Raw genomic sequence first — 19,201 nt, forward strand, 5'->3', positions numbered from 1 at the left:
GGAAACCATAGGGATAGTGTAGAGATAGGACTTGACAGTGTTAATAGCAAATACTGAATTCACATTGCCCTATCTGTACAAAATATGATAATGTAATGAAATATCATAAAAACAAGAGAGAATTTTGTCTTGACAGTTATTAATTAATGTGAGTCACATTTTCCACTAGTAAAACAGATGTACATTTTATATACTAGCTAGATCTAAGCATGCATTGTCAGTAGACTCACTAAAATCCAATTATTGGGGGGGGGGTGTTTGATCCTTTGACTTCTTTTGGCTTGAGAAATATGGCGTATTGTTTTGCAGCTGTCTTCAGGCACATATACTCAGAAAATGTACTTTCCTTTGGCAGTTTTTCAGTCTATGTAATTGGATGTTGATTGCTGATGGGGGATAAATTGAAGATCTCTTTTGAGACCTCATTGTCTTTCTTTGTTTCCTGTTATTCTCTCTCTCTCTCTCTCTCTCAATCTATCTATCTATTACAGACAGTATGTCCTCACCTTACCCATTCACTGCTGTTTATTCTATTAAAGTAATTCTATCGTTTTCAAATAAGCATTGCATAGGCGATTGTATTGTGTTTCCAACACACAAAGTAATTTATTTTAGCAGGTGTAAATAGTTAACAGTTCAATACATTATTAAATTAAGATACAGTTCAGTACAGCCAATACCAAAAGATACATACATACACCTGTGCTACCACAGGCACCAGTGAACAGTAGTTCACCATTGAACACTGTGGTCAGAGTAGACTGAAAATTGGGAGCGCAGATATGATTATATATACATTCAGTGTTACAGAGTAAACAATGCAGATGATGTGGCTTGCTTCTATAGGTCCAGACTTCGGGTGGGTCCAGGGTAAACAGGTCATAGGCTAGTTCAAACAACCCCCTCAAAGGTTGAGGTCAACATTCCAGATGAATCTCCCGCCCAGAAACCAGTTACAATAAGTCCATTAGCATTTTACAGTCTGATATCAATCTGACAAGATATTGCCTAACATCAATAACTAGAGTATGAAAATGCGATCTCTTCGGCGATGGAACCGGACAGCTGCTGATGAATAGGGGATTAGAATGATATCAGACATGACACATTTCCTATAACCTGAGCCTTAAATAACACTAAAGTGTACATATAATCATAATATATAAACCAATAATAAACTAAATACTATCTGCTCATAAATTACTGTGTAACGGAACCAATATGAATATGAATTATATAAATAACTAAATGTTGTAATGCGAGTGTGTACATGCGTATTTTACCTTGCGATCGCAGTATGCCACGTGTAGCATACTGAGTGCAATCGACCAATAAAATACTATTAACCAATATACTTTCGTTCATCCAATTATACGACTTCGACAGTTCCACACTTTGATAGTATCATAAACTATCACCTTAAAGATGTTATATGCAGGATCTCAGTACCACGTTTCATTGCTATATAATGCAAGTCCCCCTTGGTGTATGACCACGCTGTTTGTAGATCTAAACAAGTTATCATAAGAGAGAGTCTTAATCCTCAAAACGATTTCTTCCTTTACTATAGACCGTACACTTCTGGAGCTTGGAGATAACCTTTTGTATGCCCTTCAAGGGTGCAATAAAACACGTCCCCCTTGGTGTATGACCACGCTGTTTGTAGATCTAAACAAGTTATCATAAGAGAGAGTCTTAATCCTCAAAACGATTTCTTCCTTTACTATAGACCGTACACTTCTGGAGCTTGGAGATAACCTTTTGTATGCCCTTCAAGGATGCAATAAAACACTTAATACATTATTTGGAAAGCTACAGAGTACAATAGAACATGTATCAGTTATACAGAATACTCTACTACAGTTCTTCAAGTTTAACAGGTTCATCTGTCCAACACATGTCTTTAAGCTCAGAATACATTTAAACACTTTATGTGCATCAATAGCATCATCCCATGTCTATCAATAATGTCATATACAATCTCCTTCAGCTTGCATTAATATACACTTCTAATAATGTCATCAGTCCTTTTCATCAACACTTGTGGGCGGGCTATTGTCTGTTCGTTCTTCCCAGTCTCCCAATACTCAGGTTTCTTTGTACGTGAAATAGCAGTTGGCTTGCCAAACATTGGGAGACTCCAGATTAAGGGACCTAGGTGTCGTACTTTTCCCCTAGTGACCTCCCACCCATAATTCGGATACCTCAAGAATATTTAGTGGAAAGAGAACTAGTCCTACTTAATATAATCACTGAGGCATGTGAGAGCACGTCCAGCACTTTGTTTGGTCTAAATGCTAATCATTCTCAAGGATGCCTGCTCAAGTCCGAATATTACTGGACTGGCATCGCTGGGTGTACCTCTTTTCAACTATGGGGTCAACGTACTTACGGACATAATGCTACTCAGACAATAGCCCCTCACACTTTCTCCAAGCTCCAGGGTTTCCAAATTTTCCTTTACCCCTGAATTGAATAGAGTAATTCATCCCCAATACCTCAATATGATTACCTGAACCAGCCTCTGTCACCTGTTAACAATCAAAATAATTGACTGTCCTGAAAAGAGAATGTGATGAGAGAAACACAGAACAGGAAAAACTACAACTTCATGCTGGACAACTGTCTTAGCCTTTGGCTCAGGTGCTACTAACTGCATTCGGGGCCTCCCAGAACAGATTCATGAGTGCACTTGGACCCTTCTCTAGTGTTGGCCCCTCTGCAGTGGGTGGAATGGGCACCAGTGTGTCTCTGCTACCCTTTGTTGTGATGCTGGTGGCCTACACCTGGTACCTGTCTGTCAAATAACTTGGGCCTAGGAAATTACTGTTCCACAACTTACTCTCCCGGTCCAACATCCTGACAGTTAGTGTGACTTTTCAGGAAACAGTGTTTTGAACGTACTCAGTTGCTGTCTCACCATTTACCTTCCCTCACAAGGTCTAAACTAGCCTCTCAGTTACAAACTCATCCCAAGAGGGGTCAAGAACATTTTAAAAATCAACACATTAAGAGGCAGCCCAGGAGTGATCTTTGGTAGCGGGGAAGGACTAGTGGCCAAAGCTATTAGCCACTTCTATCAAGTTCCAACTCTTATTCTATTCAATTCGTTCTACCTAGTACCGTTACTTTATGTTCACACTGGTTTGTGGCTAATCGAAAGTATGTAATTTATTACCACTACTCATACATTATACATTTATTATCAATAACATGAATACCCCTATCACCTATTATAACTCTAGGGCTATCACCTTGAATAACAAAAGTTTTGAGTATGACACAGTAATACATTAGACACATTTCTATACACCTTTACCCAGACATATTTCATTGGTACACTAGTGTATACATGAGGATCCTGCATGGTGGTAATTGGATGACGTGGATTTGTTTTACCTGGAGAAAAACCCATCTGCAGGAGGGATATGGGATGGCTCTATTGGTATCATTTTCCTGACATTCTATCAATCAAGACAGGACGTTGCCATCCTACTAGCTTGAGAAGAAATGTTTGGTGCACCCCAATATAATCTTACCAGCTTGCACATACCTTCTGTACCCAGCTGAGCCAGACCATGTGCTGCCTCTGCTGGGTCTGGAAGATACACTCTGGGAGCTACTGGTCTACCTTGTCTATCTTTCCAGGGTCCGCCAGACTCCTAGCCACATCTCTTCACCTTCCAGACAGTTAATTCCTCAGGTAACACAAATCTTCATATATTAACCAATATGTGTATGCGTGCATGTGTGTGTGTGTGTGTGTGTGTGTGTGTGTGTGTGTTCACATTTTAAAACAAAAACAATACAACGAAAAACAAAACAAAACATAGATTTTTCAGCTCTCACATAAAACCCTGCTGTCTATTTGACAGCTATGTTCGCTCTGGTGTGACAGCCATGTATAGTCGTGTGTGTAAGTGTGGACTTTACTAGCAGCTACTTCAGTTGGTAACTGTGTCACTGTGTAAAGTCCTCTATGTAGTGTCCTACTCATGTGCTGGCATTGCTATAAAAAGATTTTTCAGTCAACTCAACGTCGCCCCCTAGACTAGAAAAATGCTGAAGACCAATGTATATCAATCGATTTTCCCTCTGCCAACTCACATGCCATTCTCAGTACCTCACATTCAGCTACTTGACTAAGTGGGAAAGGCAAAGGGGTCTATTTCTATAACACTTTCTTCAAATATAACAGTATCCAGTACATGTCAGTCTAACAGTGAAAAAATATAAAACACGAAGATTCTACTTTTTCTTGGGTTTCACATTATGTCATATCTTGTGGCAAAAATCCCACTCCAATGTTCAACACAGAGATGCATATCTGTATGTATAACCTCCAGCAATCTCCTGTCCTCCCCACCCTTTGTGCATACATATAAAGGCACATTTTGTACAGGAGGCAAAAAGCAGATATGCAATCTAAATTAAAAACATGAATGATTTTTTCCACACAAAAATGTTTCTGCTTTACATTAGCAGTTTCTATACACATAACACCAAACCCCTAGCTGTTTCTGTAACTCATGTCAATCTAGTGTGTATATCCCTGAGTTTGTTTTATGTAAAAAAAATGTCTTAGCCCCATTAATGAGTCTGTGTCTATGTCTTTTCGTATCTCTATACAAGAAAAAAGATAGAGAAATACTAGCATAGATGTAAAGAATGAGAAAATAGGAGAGCAACGAATAATAGGAATACAAAGATTTGAATACAAGGGTTTGAAAACAAACAGACATGCAGAAAGGGAGATTTTTACAGCAAAAATGACACCTGGATTGGACTCTATGGAAAAATGGCTGTATTCATTCCACTAATCCCGTTAGCTATTTGCTAAACTATGGCCCCTCCCCATACTTGACTAGGGGGTCTTACATCAACCGTGCAATCCAGTGTTGTCCGTCATTTGTTCATTAAGAACTCAGTATCACATTAACTACATACCTTTGCAACGGACTTCCTGACTTATGACAGAGAAATGGAAAAAATTAACTCTTGGTGACTCATCTGAGATACATAAAACGATATTTTGGAGCAAAGTATGTACATACTTCATTTTTGGATAATGATTTTCAGCCAAACAAATTATCATGAGTTACTGCAGCCTAAAACAAAGAGTGTTCCAATGATCCATTGTTAAGTAGTCTTTCAAGAGTAATTTTCCCATTTCTCTATCCCACCCCTTTAAGCACTAAGTCTATATTTCTTTCGTCTACCCTTATCTGTGAGAAGAAAAACAAGATAGTTATCTTAAAACAGCAAACGAAACAAACATTTTCATTCTTTACCCTCGGCCAGCGATCAGGAAAGCAAACATGACAACATAAAACAAACAAGCAAAATCAACAAAGATTACTTTTTAAATCAGTCCTTTTCTAAACCTGCATGTTAATACTTACCACGGTTTAACCTTTACCTTGCCTGGTTGTATGACTACAGATATAACCTGACTTTTTAAGTTGACTATAGTTCTGCCTCAAAACATTTACTGCTGTGATGTGTGCAGATGCCTGTTGGAAAACCTCTGAGACTTGTGTGTGCCTTCTTTGTGGGTGTTTATGTGACCCTCCTCTAGGACTGTGTTTTTCTTTCCTACAATCCTTCCTAATATGTCCTTCTTCTCTGCAACTGTAACATTTTCTTGTCTCATATTGTTTCTGTTCCTTAAACCAGGTGTTATTATACTGTGGTCGTGTGTGCAGTCCCTCTAGTGCTGGGATACTTACCATCATTACCCTATCCCTTAATGTCTTTTTCTGTTTATTTATTCTTTTATCATGTTCTATGGCTGACTCCCTGAGATCATTTACAGCGATTCCTTTCCAGTGTGGTAATGAAGTTTGCACCCTGCTTTTCAAATTTTCCCTGAGGCCATCCATTAAGACTGAAACAGCAACCTCTCTGTAGTGTACATTATCTTTTATGTCTGATACCCCAGTGTATTTGGCCATCGCTATCAGAGCCCTGCAAAAATAGTCTGCTGCATTGTCACTATCCTTTTGTTTGATAGTAAAAATTTTACTGCTGTCCACTATCGTAGAAAAGTATATGGCCAACTGAGAAATTATGCGTTTAATATTTTCATGGTTATCACCCTCTGTTGAGGATCTATCCTCCTCCAACATACAATCCTTAATGAACTTTTGTATATGAGTATTGAGAGGAAGACAGGTCTTCAATAATACTCGCCAATCATTATTAGTTGGCTCGTACACATTACTATAATATCTAATAACTTCTGACATTTGGCCAAATCTTTTCTAGGATCAGGGAAATCAGACAAAATTTAAAACATTTCAGACCTAGTCCATGGATCATGCTTTGTTACATGTCTTAAAGGAACTTCCCCATCTCTGTCCGCCTTCCCATTGGAAACTGCTATTGTGCGGACAGGATGCAGACCTACCAAATCACTACATTCTGAACTAGTTGTTGGAATTTCTGTTGCAGTATAATGGATGTCTCCCCTTTTATTAATCTCTACATTATTCTCACCAATTTCAGCCGCAGTCCCTGCTCGCGGAACCGTTCCTTTTCTTTGTCCTGAAACATAACTTTTAACATTACTTAAAACAATATACAAGTTACAGTTTTTTTTATTTTTGGTATTGGCTGTACTTTCCGCCCCGACCGAATTTGTCGGAGGCGTGCTTGCGCTCAGTTCTCCACACTTTGCAACGCGTACTTCTGGAACGCTTATTTCCGGTACACTCACTTCCGCTAAACATGCGCTTCCTTGCCACATGTACCCTTCTTGTTGCCACAATTTTAAACAGTCATCATGTTCAATTCTCGTTTTTGTTGATTTAATCAGCCGTACTTTATCTCTAACATTATTTAACACCTCCGACTCAAAACTACCTATGTTTGGGAAAGGTCTCTCACAATCCTTGGTCATCTTGACCCACACCCGTTCATTTGCACCATATTTCTTACACATGAGAAATCTTGCTGAATCAATAAGGCCTTCCCTAGGCAGTACATTGGCCATCTCTAGCGTATGTTTATCACTTATTTTGAACAATACTCTTTATGCGGACCACAGATAACACCGTAGTGCTCTGTCCCTTCCAGCAAACAATTTCAACCCCTTGCTATAAACAATCTACCGCTAGAGATCTCTAATGGCAGTGGACGTATTTCCTCTAGCCTTATCTATCTCTTTTCAATAGTTTCAAACTCTTCTCTTATCTTTATGCATAGCATTCACATACAACCTTTTGTTTTCTGCACAGAAAATAGATTTCCCAAACAATGGTAATATTTTTCAGAGGTTTTAACAAATGATTATACTATACATATATAACAGACTATGAACATGATTGTTTGAACACATGGCAAGAATACCGGAAGTACACATATACGCTAAGCAGAAAGTACACATACTCTATGCAATGCAATACCTTTGAAAAAGCAAAATGACAATTAAAAGAAACATTTTTCTTTCTTGTCCCTAGATTCAAGTTAGCATTCCTTCAGATTATGCAACAACGGACATTCGGTTTCTCAACACAGAGTGAACAACAGGTTTTGAACACATTGCGTTCTTTCCCATATGTGACGCGTCTTCCACCCTTTGGTGAGGAACCGAAATCCGTAAGAGTTGCATACCTTCCGATAACGTAACCTCCAAACTCAGAGCCCCCAAATTATTAAAGTAATTCTATCGTTTTCAAATAAGCATTGCATAGGCGATTGTATTGTGTTTCCGAAGCACAAAGTAATTTATTTTAACAGATGCAAAGTTTAACAATTCAACACATGATTATAATACAGTATAGTACAGCCAATAACAAAAGATACATACATACCGCTGCGTTCGCAATGCGCTTCGCTGCGCTCCCACGGGTACCAGTGAACAGTAGTTCACTCTTGTGGTCAGAGAATGACTGAAACTAGTGGGAGCGCAGCTATGATTATATACATTCAGTGTTACAGAGAGAACAATGTAGATGATGTGGCTTGCTTCTATAGGTCCAGACTTCAGGTGGGTCCAGGGTAAACAGGTCATAGGCTAGTTCAAACAACCCCCTCAAAGGCTGAGGTCAACATTCCAGATGATTCTCCCGCCCAGAAACCAGTTACAACTAGTCCATTAGCATTTTACAGTTTGATATCACTCTGACTATTTATTCCCTAACATCAATAACTAGAGTATGCAATATGTGATCTTTACGGCGAAAGAACCGGACAACTGCTGATGAATAGGGGAATAAAATGATATCAGATATGACACATTTCCTATAACCTGAACTTTAAATAACACTAAAGTGTACATATAATCATAATATATAAACTAATAATAAACTAAATACTATCTGCTCATAAATCACTGTGGATCGGAATCATTTTATATATGAAATATATAAATAACTAAATGTTGTAGTGCGAGTGTGTGCGTATTTTACCGTGCGATCGCAGTATGCCACGTGTAGCAATCCCACAACAAAACAATATTAACCAATATACTTTCGTTCATCCAATTATACGACTTTGACAGTAAGGACACCATAATAAATCCTTTGTGGTGGCAGAAAAGGTGTATTCATTGCTATCTGACTAAGGTGAAGTCAGTCACGGCCACGTGTTCAGATTGCTGTATCTGAGACAGGCTGGGCATTCCAAAATATAAAAGTATTGAAAAATAGAAGAGATTAGAATATAAATCTTTTTTGGAGTGTGCAACTGCTACTGAATCTCACACCCATTTTTTTTCAAAATTATTTCAGTTGTCACTGCCCACAGAAAAACATTCACTTTTAAAAGAAATATTTCTGTTTGTATTTTAGATTCTGCTGCTAATAGTCTGACAGCAAAAGCACTGTTTTTCTCAAAGAATATACTAGTTAGTTCAGAATGATATCGAACTCAGTCTCTATATACTGTCTAGTGCGATTATATATATGCAATGCATTAACAACAACCAGTAGCCACTAGTCTGTGTAAAGTGTATTAAGATTGAAATTAAAAGCAATTGATCAGAAAACTTTTGTACCTGCCTATTCTCTACAGAACTGGTTTACATAGATGACAGGATTCTATGGCTTTCCTATGTCCCTAGTTCACCCTGAATGCTATTTTATCAGCTGAACACCACAGCTAACCTCCTCCGTACACAATGTCTCTTCTAAAATGGCACTTGAGAGAACAGCTCTTAATAAGAATGAATAATCCTGCAAAAGAAAAAAACCTGCAAAAAAACCTACAATGGTCACTGAGCAAGTACATCTATCAATCTCTATCTCTATATATTTCACACACACACACACACACACACACACACACACACACACACACACCAGTTACACATTTATTAAAAAGATAAACACAATTATAAAACTAAGAATGATCCCCAGATGGAGATTAATCCACACGGACACAAGGTGGACTCTTATCCCAATCACATTAGATATACGCATATAGAAATGTACCTATATATATCAATATGTATATATATCTATATCTGTATCTGTATCCATCTATATATCTATATCTAGGGGCCCCGGTGCACTGCTTTGCCCGGGGGCCCATAATGTTGTTAAGATGGCCCTGATGGATTTCTGTTTTATTGTGAGGTTCAACCATTTGTAGGTATGCCCCTTATGGATTACTATCCGGTTAACATGCATCAGTCACATGAAATGAAACCTTTGATAGTACATCAAGAAGTACAATAGCATGCTATTTATTTGTACCAAAAAAATGTTTACTTCTCAAATGAATGACCTTTCCACAGGTCTCCATTTTTGCCCTGGCTGGTGGCTATTCCCCAGTGCCAGAGAAGAGACAGATTCAGCAGCATGTGGAAAGAAAGATGATCTCTGGCACACTGTCTATGAGGATGTAAGATCTGTTGCCGGGTCAGGGAGCCAATCAGAGCTCTCTGACCGGCCATTTAAACAGTGACGCCACCGCGAGGCAATCCAGGCTTGCGGCGGCGTGCTGACGTCATCAGTTGTCTACACGCCGACGTCTATTTAGGGCGCCCGCATCGGCATCCGACAGGCCAGTCAACGGCAGAGATCGAGGAGAGCAGACCACGTGGGACTGCGGCGGAAGAAGAAAGAAGACTGGCCGGCAGCAGAGACAGTGAGTCCTTGTCAGGGCTGAGAGCAACTCTGTCTACTATTGAAGACCCGACGGCACATAGAAGAAGAGAGGAGTCCCGGCGGCCATCCCTGAAAGGCCAGAAGAGGACGTACGCTGAAGCATCCCTGGAACAGGTAAGGCCCCTGGGGCACCACCTCTCCCGAGCGTGCGCCCGCACTCTAGACACTCTCCTTAAGCATCCATCTTTCCCTGGGCACAAGGCCCGAGCCACACATCAGGCATTAAACCTGAGTTGCAGTTAGGGGTGGCCACTGTAGGCTATTAGCGAGCGTAGGCCAATAGTTCCAGTAGGGGGCATAGCCCCAGAAGCAAGGCACAAGGCCCTTATTTAGCCCTGGGCTTTAGGCCCAATGTGTAGGTAGAGTGCTCAGCCCCACAATAGGGCACAAGGCCCTTAGTTAGGTCCAGGCGTTAGGCCTAGAGCTAGGTAGGGGGCACAGCCCCACAGCTGGGCTGTCACGAATCCATTGGATATTTAGTGGATCCCTTGTACTGTCAAAAAATAAAGCTCATTCAGGGGCGCGGAGTCTAATGGGTAGGTGGTTTTCACTAGAGATGAGCGCACTCGGATTTCGTGAATCCGAGCCCACCCGAACGTTGCCAATCCGAGTCTGATCCGAGACAGATCCGGGTATTGGCGCCAAATGAAAACCTGAAACCGAGGCTCGGAGTCATAATCCTGCTGCCGGATCTCGCGATACTCGGATCCTATAAATTCCCCGCTAGTCGCCGCCATCTTCACTCGGGCATTGATCAGGGTAGAGGGAGGGTGTGTTAGGTGGTCCTCTGTCCTGGTAGATCTCGTGCTGTGCTGTTTAGTTCTGTGCTGTGCTGTGCTGTGTTCTGCAGTATCAGTCCAGTGGTGCTGTGTGCTGTGCTCTGTCAATTTTGAGTTCAGTGGTGCTGCTGGGTCCTGTGCTGTGTCTTGTTCAGTCCAGTGATGCTGTGTCCTGTGCTCTGTGCTTCTAAGGGCATAGTTATTTCCCCATTATTCCCAAGTGTTTAAAAAATGTAAAAAAAGTTATAAAAAAATATACAAAAAAATAATTTAAAAAAAAATCAATTACAACAAAATTTGCAAAACCAATCCTGCAGTATAAGCCCATTGGTACTGCAATATTACCAAGTTCACACATTCAGCAGTAAAAGTCCAGTGGTACTGCAATATTACAAAGTTCACACATTCTGCAGTATCAGTCCAGTGGTGCTGTGTCCTGTGCTCTGTCCTTCTGAGTTCAGTGGTGCTGCTGGGTCCTGTACTGTGTCCTGTTCAGTCCAGTGGTGCTGTGTCCTGTGCTCTGTGCTTCTAAGGGCATAGTTATTTCCCCATTATTCCCAAGTTTTTAAAAAATAGAAAAAAACTTATAAAAAAAATATATATTTTTTTTTTTAAAAAAAAGTAATTATAACAAAATTTGCAAAACCAATCCAGCAGTATAAGTCCATTGGTACTGCATTATTACCAAGTTCACACATTCTGCAGTATCTTGTGCTACATATAATGGAGACCAAAAATTTGGAGGATAAAGTAGGGAAAGATTAAGACCCACTTCCTCCTAATGCTGAAGCTGCTACCACTAGTCATGACATAGATGATGAAATGCCATCAACGTCATCTTCCAAGCCCGATGCCCAATCTCCTAGTACAGGGCATGTAAAATCCAAAAAGCCCAAGTTAAGTAAAAGTAGCAAAAAGAGAAACTTAAAATCATCTGAGGAGAAACGTAAAGTTGCCAATATGCCATTTACGACACGGAGTGGCAAGGAACAGCTTAGGCCCTGGCCCGTGTTCATGACTAGTGGTTCAGCTTCACCCAAGGATCTTAGCCCTCCTCCTCCTCCCCCCCTACATAAAACTGAAGAGAGTTATGCTGTCAGCAACAAAACAGCAAACAACTCTGCCTTCTAAAGAGAAATTATCACAAATCCCCAAGGCGAGTCCAAGGGTGTTGGTGGTTGTCAAGCCTGACCTTCCCATCACTGTACGGGAAGAGGTGGCTCGGGAGGAGGCTATTGATGATGTAGCTGGCGCTGTGGAGGAACTTGATGATGAGGATGGTGATGTGGTTATTGAAAATGAGGCACCAGGGGGGGAAACAGCTGATGTCCATGGGATGAAAAAGCCCATCGTCATGCCTGGTCAGAAGACCAAAAAATGCACCTCTTCGGTCTGGAGTTATTTTTATCCAAATCCGGACAACCAATGTATGGCCATATGTAGCTTATGTAAAGCTCAAATAAGCAGGAGTAAGGATCTTGCCCACCTAGGGACATTCTCCCTTATACGTCACCTGAATAACCTTCATAGTTCAGTGTTTAGTTCAGGAACTGGGGCTAGGACCGTCATCGGTACAGGGACACCTAAATCCCGTGGTCCAGTTGGATACACACCAGCAACACCCTCCTCGTCAACTTTCTCCACGATCTCCATCAGATTCAGTCCTGCAGCCCAAGTCAGCAGCCAGACTGAGTACTCTTCAATACGGGATTCATCCGAGGAATCCTGCAGCGGTACGCCTACTACTGCCACTGCTGCTGTTGCTGCTGTTAGTCGGTCATCTTCCCAGAGGGGAAGTCGTAAGACCGCTAAGTCTTTCACAAAACAATTGACCGTCAAACAGTCATTTGCCATGACCACAAAATACGATAGTAGTCACCCTATTGCAAAGCGTATAACTGCGGCTGTAACTGCAATGTTGGTGTTAGACGTGCGCCCGGTGTCCGCCATCAGTGGAGTGGGATTTAGAGGGTTGATGGAGGTATTGTGTCCCCGGTACCAAATCCCGTCGAGATTTCACTTCACTAGGCAGGCGATACCAAAAATGTACATAGAAGTACGATCAAGTGTCCTCAGTGCTCTAAAAAATGCGGTTGTACCCACTGTCTACTTAACCACGGACATGTGGACAAGTGGTTCTGGGAAACGAAGGACTATATGACTGTGACAGCCCACTGGGTAGATGCATCCCTTTCCGCAGCAACAGCTGCTTCAGTAGCAGCATCTACAAAATGGCTGCTCGTGCAAAGGCAGGCAACATTGTGTATTACAGGCTTTAATAAGAGGCACAACGCTGACAACATATTAGAGAAAATGAGGGAAATTATCTCCCAGTGGCTTACCCCACTTAGACTCTCATGGGGATTTGTGGTGTCAGACAATGCCAGTAACATTGTGCGGGCATTAAATATGGGCAATTTACAGCACATCCCATGTTTTGCCCACACCATTAATTTGGTGATGCAGCATTACCTCAAGAGTGACAGGGGTGTGCAGGAGATGCTTGCGGTGGCGCGCAAAATTGCTGGACACTTTCGGCATTCAGCCAGTGCCTACCGCAGACTAGAGGCACATCAAAAAACCATGAACCTGCCCTGCCATCACCTCAAACAAGAGGTTATGACGCACTGGAACTCCACCCTCTATATGCTGCGGAGGATGGAGGAGCAGCAAAAGGCCATTCAGGCCTACACAGCCACCTACGACATAGGCAAAGGAGTGGGGATGCGCCTGATTCAAGCGCAGTGGAGACTGATTTCCGTGTTGTGCAAGGTTCTCCAGCCGTTTGAACTTGCCACACGAGAAGTCAGTTCCGACACTGGCAGCTTGAGTCAGGTCATTACCCTGATCAGGCTGTTGCAGAAGCAGCTGGAGAAAGTGAGGGAGGAGATGGTAAACCATTGCGATTACACCAAGCATGTAGCTCTTGTGGATGTAGCCCTTCGTACGCTTTGCCAGGATCCGAGGGTGGTCACTCTTTTAAAGTCAGAGGAGTACATTCTGGCTACCGTGCTCGATCCTCAGTTTAAAGCGTATGTTGTGTCTCTGTTTCCGGCGGACACAAGTCTACAGCTGTGCAAAGACCTGCTGGTCAGGAGATTGACCTCTGAAGAGGACCGTGACATGCCAACAGCTCCACCCTCATTTTCTTCCACATCTATGGCTGCGAGGAAAAAGCTCAGTTTTCCTAAAAGAGTCGCTGGCAGGGATGCTGATAACATCTGGTCCAGACTGAAGGACCTGCCAACCATTGCAGACATGTCTACTGTCGCTGCATTGGATGCTGTCACAATTGAAAAAATGGTGGAGGATTATTTTGCTGACACCATCCAAATAGACATGTCAGACAGTCCATATTGTTACTGGCAGGAAAAAAAGGCAGTTTGGAAGCCCCTGTACAAACTGACTCTATTTTACCTGAGTTGTCCCACCTCCAGTGTGTACTCGGAAAGAGTTTTTAGTGCAGCGGGGAACCTGGTCAGTGAGCGGCGAAGGAGGTTGCTTCCTCACAACGTTGAAAAAATGATGTTTATAAAAATGAATAATCAATTCCTCAATGAAGTACAGCACTGCCCTCCAGATAGTACAGAGGGACCTGTGGTTGTGGAGTCCAGCGGGGACGAATTGATAATGTGTGAGGAGGAGGAAGTACACACTGTAGGGGGAGAGGAAACAGAGGTTGAGGATGAGGACGACATCTTTCCTCAGTAGAGCCTGTTTAGTTTGTACAGGGAGAGATTAATTGTTTTTTTGGTGTGGGGGCCCAAACAAACCAATCATTTCAGCCACAGTTGTTTGGTAGGCCCTGTCGCTGAAATGATTGGTTTTTTAAAGTGTGCATGTCCTATTTCAACAACATAAGGGTGGGTGGGAGGGCCCAAGGACAATTCCATCTTGCAACTCTTTTTTTGGCATTATGTGACCATTCAACAGTCGTTTGCCATGTTCAAAAAGTAAAACAAAATGTCAACAAATTCAAAAAATTAAACCAAAAGTAAAATGCCCTGTCATTATTTTAAACAAGAGGTATTGACGTGCTAGAATTACTGTAGTGTTTATATGTTATAAACACTACACTTGGAAGTTGGAGGAGGTATTGTGGTCCCGGTACCAAATTTAGTACCGGGGCCACTCCACTATGCAGTCCAGATAGAGGTGTATCAGATAATAAACAACGTTGACTGTTGCTGCAAAATTTTTAAATAATATTGTGGGGAACACGACACTATGCAGTCCATAAACTTTTTTGGTGGAATTCAGACCCGTGGAGGGTTTTTTAATTATATTGTGGTGACCAATCCTCTACGCAGTCCAGGTACATTTTTTGGTGCGATTCAGACCAGTTGAGGGTTTTTAAATTATATTGTGGTGACCACTCCTCTATGCAGTCCAGGTACATTTTTTGGTGCGAATTCAGACCAGTTGAGGGTTTTTAAATTATATTGTGGTGACCACCCCTCTACAAAGTCCAGATACATTTTTTGGTGCGATTCAGACCAGTTGATGGTTTTCTTATTATATTGTGGTGACCACTCCTCTACGCAGTTCAGGTACATTTTTTGGTGCGATTCAGACCAGTTGAGGGTTTTTAAATTATATTGTGGTGACCACTCCTCCACGCAGTCCAGGTACATTTTTTGGTGCGATTCAGACCAGTTGATGGTTTTCTTATTATATTGTGGTGACCACTCCTCTACACAGTCCAGGTACAATTTTTGGTGCGATTCAGACCAGTTGAGGTTTTTTAAATTATATTGTGGTGACCACTCCTCTACGCAGTCCAGATACAATTTTTGGTGTAATTAAGACCAGTTGATAATTTTCTTATTATATTGTGGTGACCACTCCTCTACGCAGTCCAGGTACAATTTTTGGTGTAATTAAGACCAGTTGATGGTTTTCTTATTATATTGTGGTGACCACTCCTCTACGCAGTCCAGGTACATTTTTTTGTGCGATTCAGACCAGTTGAGGGTTTTTAAATTATATTGTGGTGACCACTCCTCTACGCAGTCCAGATACAATTTTTGGTGCGATTCAGACCAGTTGATGGTTTTCTTATTATATTGTGGTGACCACTCCTCTACGCAGTCCAGGTATAATTTTTGGTGTAATTAGGACCAGTTGATGGTTTTCTTATTATATTGGGGTGACCACTCCTCTACGCAGTCCAGGTACAATTTGTGGTGGGATTCAGACCATTTGAGGGTTTTTAAATTATATTGTGGTGACCACTCCTCTACGCAGTCCAGATAAATTTTTTGGTGTGATTCAGACCCTTGGAGGATTTTTTAATTATATTGTAGGGATCACTCCTCTACGCAGTCCAGATAAATTTTTTGGTGCGATTTAGACCAGTTGAGGGTTTTTAAATTATATTGTGGTGACCACTCCTCTACGCAGTCCAGGTACATTTTTTGGTGCGATTCAGACCAGTTGAGGGTTTTTAAATTATATTGTGGTGACCACTCCTTTACGCACTCCAGGTACATTTTTTGGTGCGATTCAGACCAGTTGATGGTTTTCTTATTATATTGTGGTGACCACTCCTCTACGCAGTCCAGGTACAATTTTTGGTGTAATTAACACCAGTTGATGGTTTTCTTATTATATTGTGGTGACCACTCCTCTACGCAGTCCAGGTACATTTTTTGGTGCGATTCAGACCAGTTGAGGGTTTTTAAATTATATTGTGGTGACCACTCCTCTATGCAGTCCAGGTACATTTTTTGGTGCGATTCAGACCAGTTGAGGGTTTTTAAATTATATTGTGGTGACCACCCCTCTATGCAGTCCAGGTACATTTTTTGGTGCGATTCAGACCAGTTGAGGGTTTTTAAATTATATTGTGGTGACCACTCCTCTATGCAGTCCAGGTACATTTTTTGGTGCGATTCAGACCAGTTGAGGGTTTTTAAATTATATTGTGGTCACCACCCCTCTACGCAGTCCAGGTACATTTTTTGGTGCGATTCAGACCAGTTGATGGTTTTCTTATTATATTGTGGTGACCACTCCTCTGCGCAGTCCAGGTATAATTTTTGGTGTAATTAGGACCAGTTGATGGTTTTCTTATTATATTGGGGTGACCACTCCTCTACGCAGTCCAGGTACAATTTGTGGTGGGATTCAGACCATTTGAGGGTTTTTAAATTATATTGTGGTGACCACTCCTCTACGCAGTCCAGATAAATTTTTTGGTGTGATTCAGACCCTTGGAGGATTTTTTAATTATATTGTAGGGACCACTCCTCTACGCAGTCCAGATAAATTTTTTGGTGCGATTTAGACCAGTTGAGGGTTTTTAAATTATATTGTGGTGACCACTCCTCTACGCAGTCCAGGTACATTTTTTGGTGCGATTCAGACCAGTTGAGGGTTTTTAAATTATATTGTGGTGACCACTCCTTTACGCAGTCCAGGTACATTTTTTGGTGCGATTCAGACCAGTTGATGGTTTTCTTATTATATTGTGGTGACCACTCCTCTACGCAGTTCAGGTACATTTTTTGGTGCGATTCAGACCAGTTGAGGGTTTTTAAATTATATTGTGGTGACCACTCCTCCACGCAGTCCAGGTACATTTTTTGGTGCGATTCAGACCAGTTGATGGTTTTCTTATTATATTGTGGTGACCACTCCTCTACACAGTCCAGGTACAATTTTTGGTGCGATTCAGACCAGTTGAGGTTTTTTAAATTATATTGTGGTGACCACTCCTCTACGCAGTCCAGATACAATTTTTGGTGTAATTAAGACCAGTTGATAATTTTCTTATTATATTGTGGTGACCACTCCTCTACGCAGTCCAGGTACAATTTTTGGTGTAATTAAGACCAGTTGATGGTTTTCTTATTATATTGTGGTGACCACTCCTCTACGCAGTCCAGGTACATTTTTTTGTGCGATTCAGACCAGTTGAGGGTTTTTAAATTATATTGTGGTGACCACTCCTCTACGCAGTCCAGATACAATTTTTGGTGTAATTTAGACCAGTTGATGGTTTTCTTATTATATTGTGATGACCACTCCTCTATGCAGTCCAGGTACATTTTTTGGTGCGATTCAGACCAGTTGAGGGTTTTTAAATTATATTGTGGTGACCACTCCTCTACGCAGTCCAGGTACATTTTTTGGTGCGATTCAGACCAGTTGATGGTTTTCTTATTATATTGTGGTGACCACTCCTTTACGCATTCCAGGTACAATTTTTGGTGTAATTAAGACCAGTTGATGGCTTTCTTATTATATTGTAGTGACCACTCCTCTACGCAGTCCAGGTACATTTTTTGGTGCAATTCAGACCAGTTGAGGGTTTTTAAATTATATTGTGGTGACCACTCCTCTACGCAGTCCAGGTACATTTTTTGGTGCGATTCAGACCAGTTGATGGTTTTCTTATTATATTGTGGTGACCACTCCTCTACGCAGTCCAGGTACAATTTTTGGTGCGATTCAGACCAGTTGATGGTTTTCTTATTATATTGTGGTGACCACTCCTCTACGCAGTCCAGGTACATTTTTTGGTGCGATTCAGACCAGTTGAGGGTTTTTAAATTATATTATGGTGACCACTCCTCTACGCAGTCCAGATGCAATTTTTGGTGTAATTAAGACCAGTTGATGGTTTTCTTATTATATTGTGGTGACCACTCCTCTACGCAGTCCAGGTACAATTTTTGGTGCGATTCAGACCAGTTGATGGTTTTCTTATTATATTGTGGTGACCACTCCTCTACGCAGTCCAGGTACATTTTTTGGTGCGATTCAGACCAGTTGAGGGTTTTTAAATTATATTGTGGTGACCACTCCTCTACGCAGTCCAGGTACAATTTTTGGTGGGATTCAGACCATTTGAGGGTTTTTAAATTAAATTGTGGTGACCACTCCTCTACGCAGTCCAGATACAATTTTTGGTGTAATTAACACCAGTTGATGGTTTTCTTATTATATTGTGGTGACCACTCCTCTACGCAGTTCAGATACAATTTTTGGTGTAATTAAGACCAGTTGATGGTTTTCTTATTATATTGTGGTGACCACTCCTCTACACAGTCCAGGTACATTTTTTGGTGCGATTCAGACCAGTTGAGGGTTTTTAAATTATATTGTGGTGACCACTCCTCTACGCAGTCCAGGTACATTTTTTGGTGCGATTCAGACCAGTTGATGGTTTTCTTATTATATTGTGGTGACCACTCCTCTACACAGTCCAGGTACAATTTTTGGTGCGATTCAGACCAGTTGAGGTTTTTTAAATTATATTGTGGTGACCACTCCTCTACGCAGTCCAGATACAATTTTTGGTGT

The sequence above is a fragment of the Mixophyes fleayi genome, chromosome 2 (assembly GCF_038048845.1).
Source record: "Mixophyes fleayi isolate aMixFle1 chromosome 2, aMixFle1.hap1, whole genome shotgun sequence".
In the NCBI taxonomy this organism is placed as follows: domain Eukaryota; kingdom Metazoa; phylum Chordata; class Amphibia; order Anura; family Limnodynastidae; genus Mixophyes; species Mixophyes fleayi.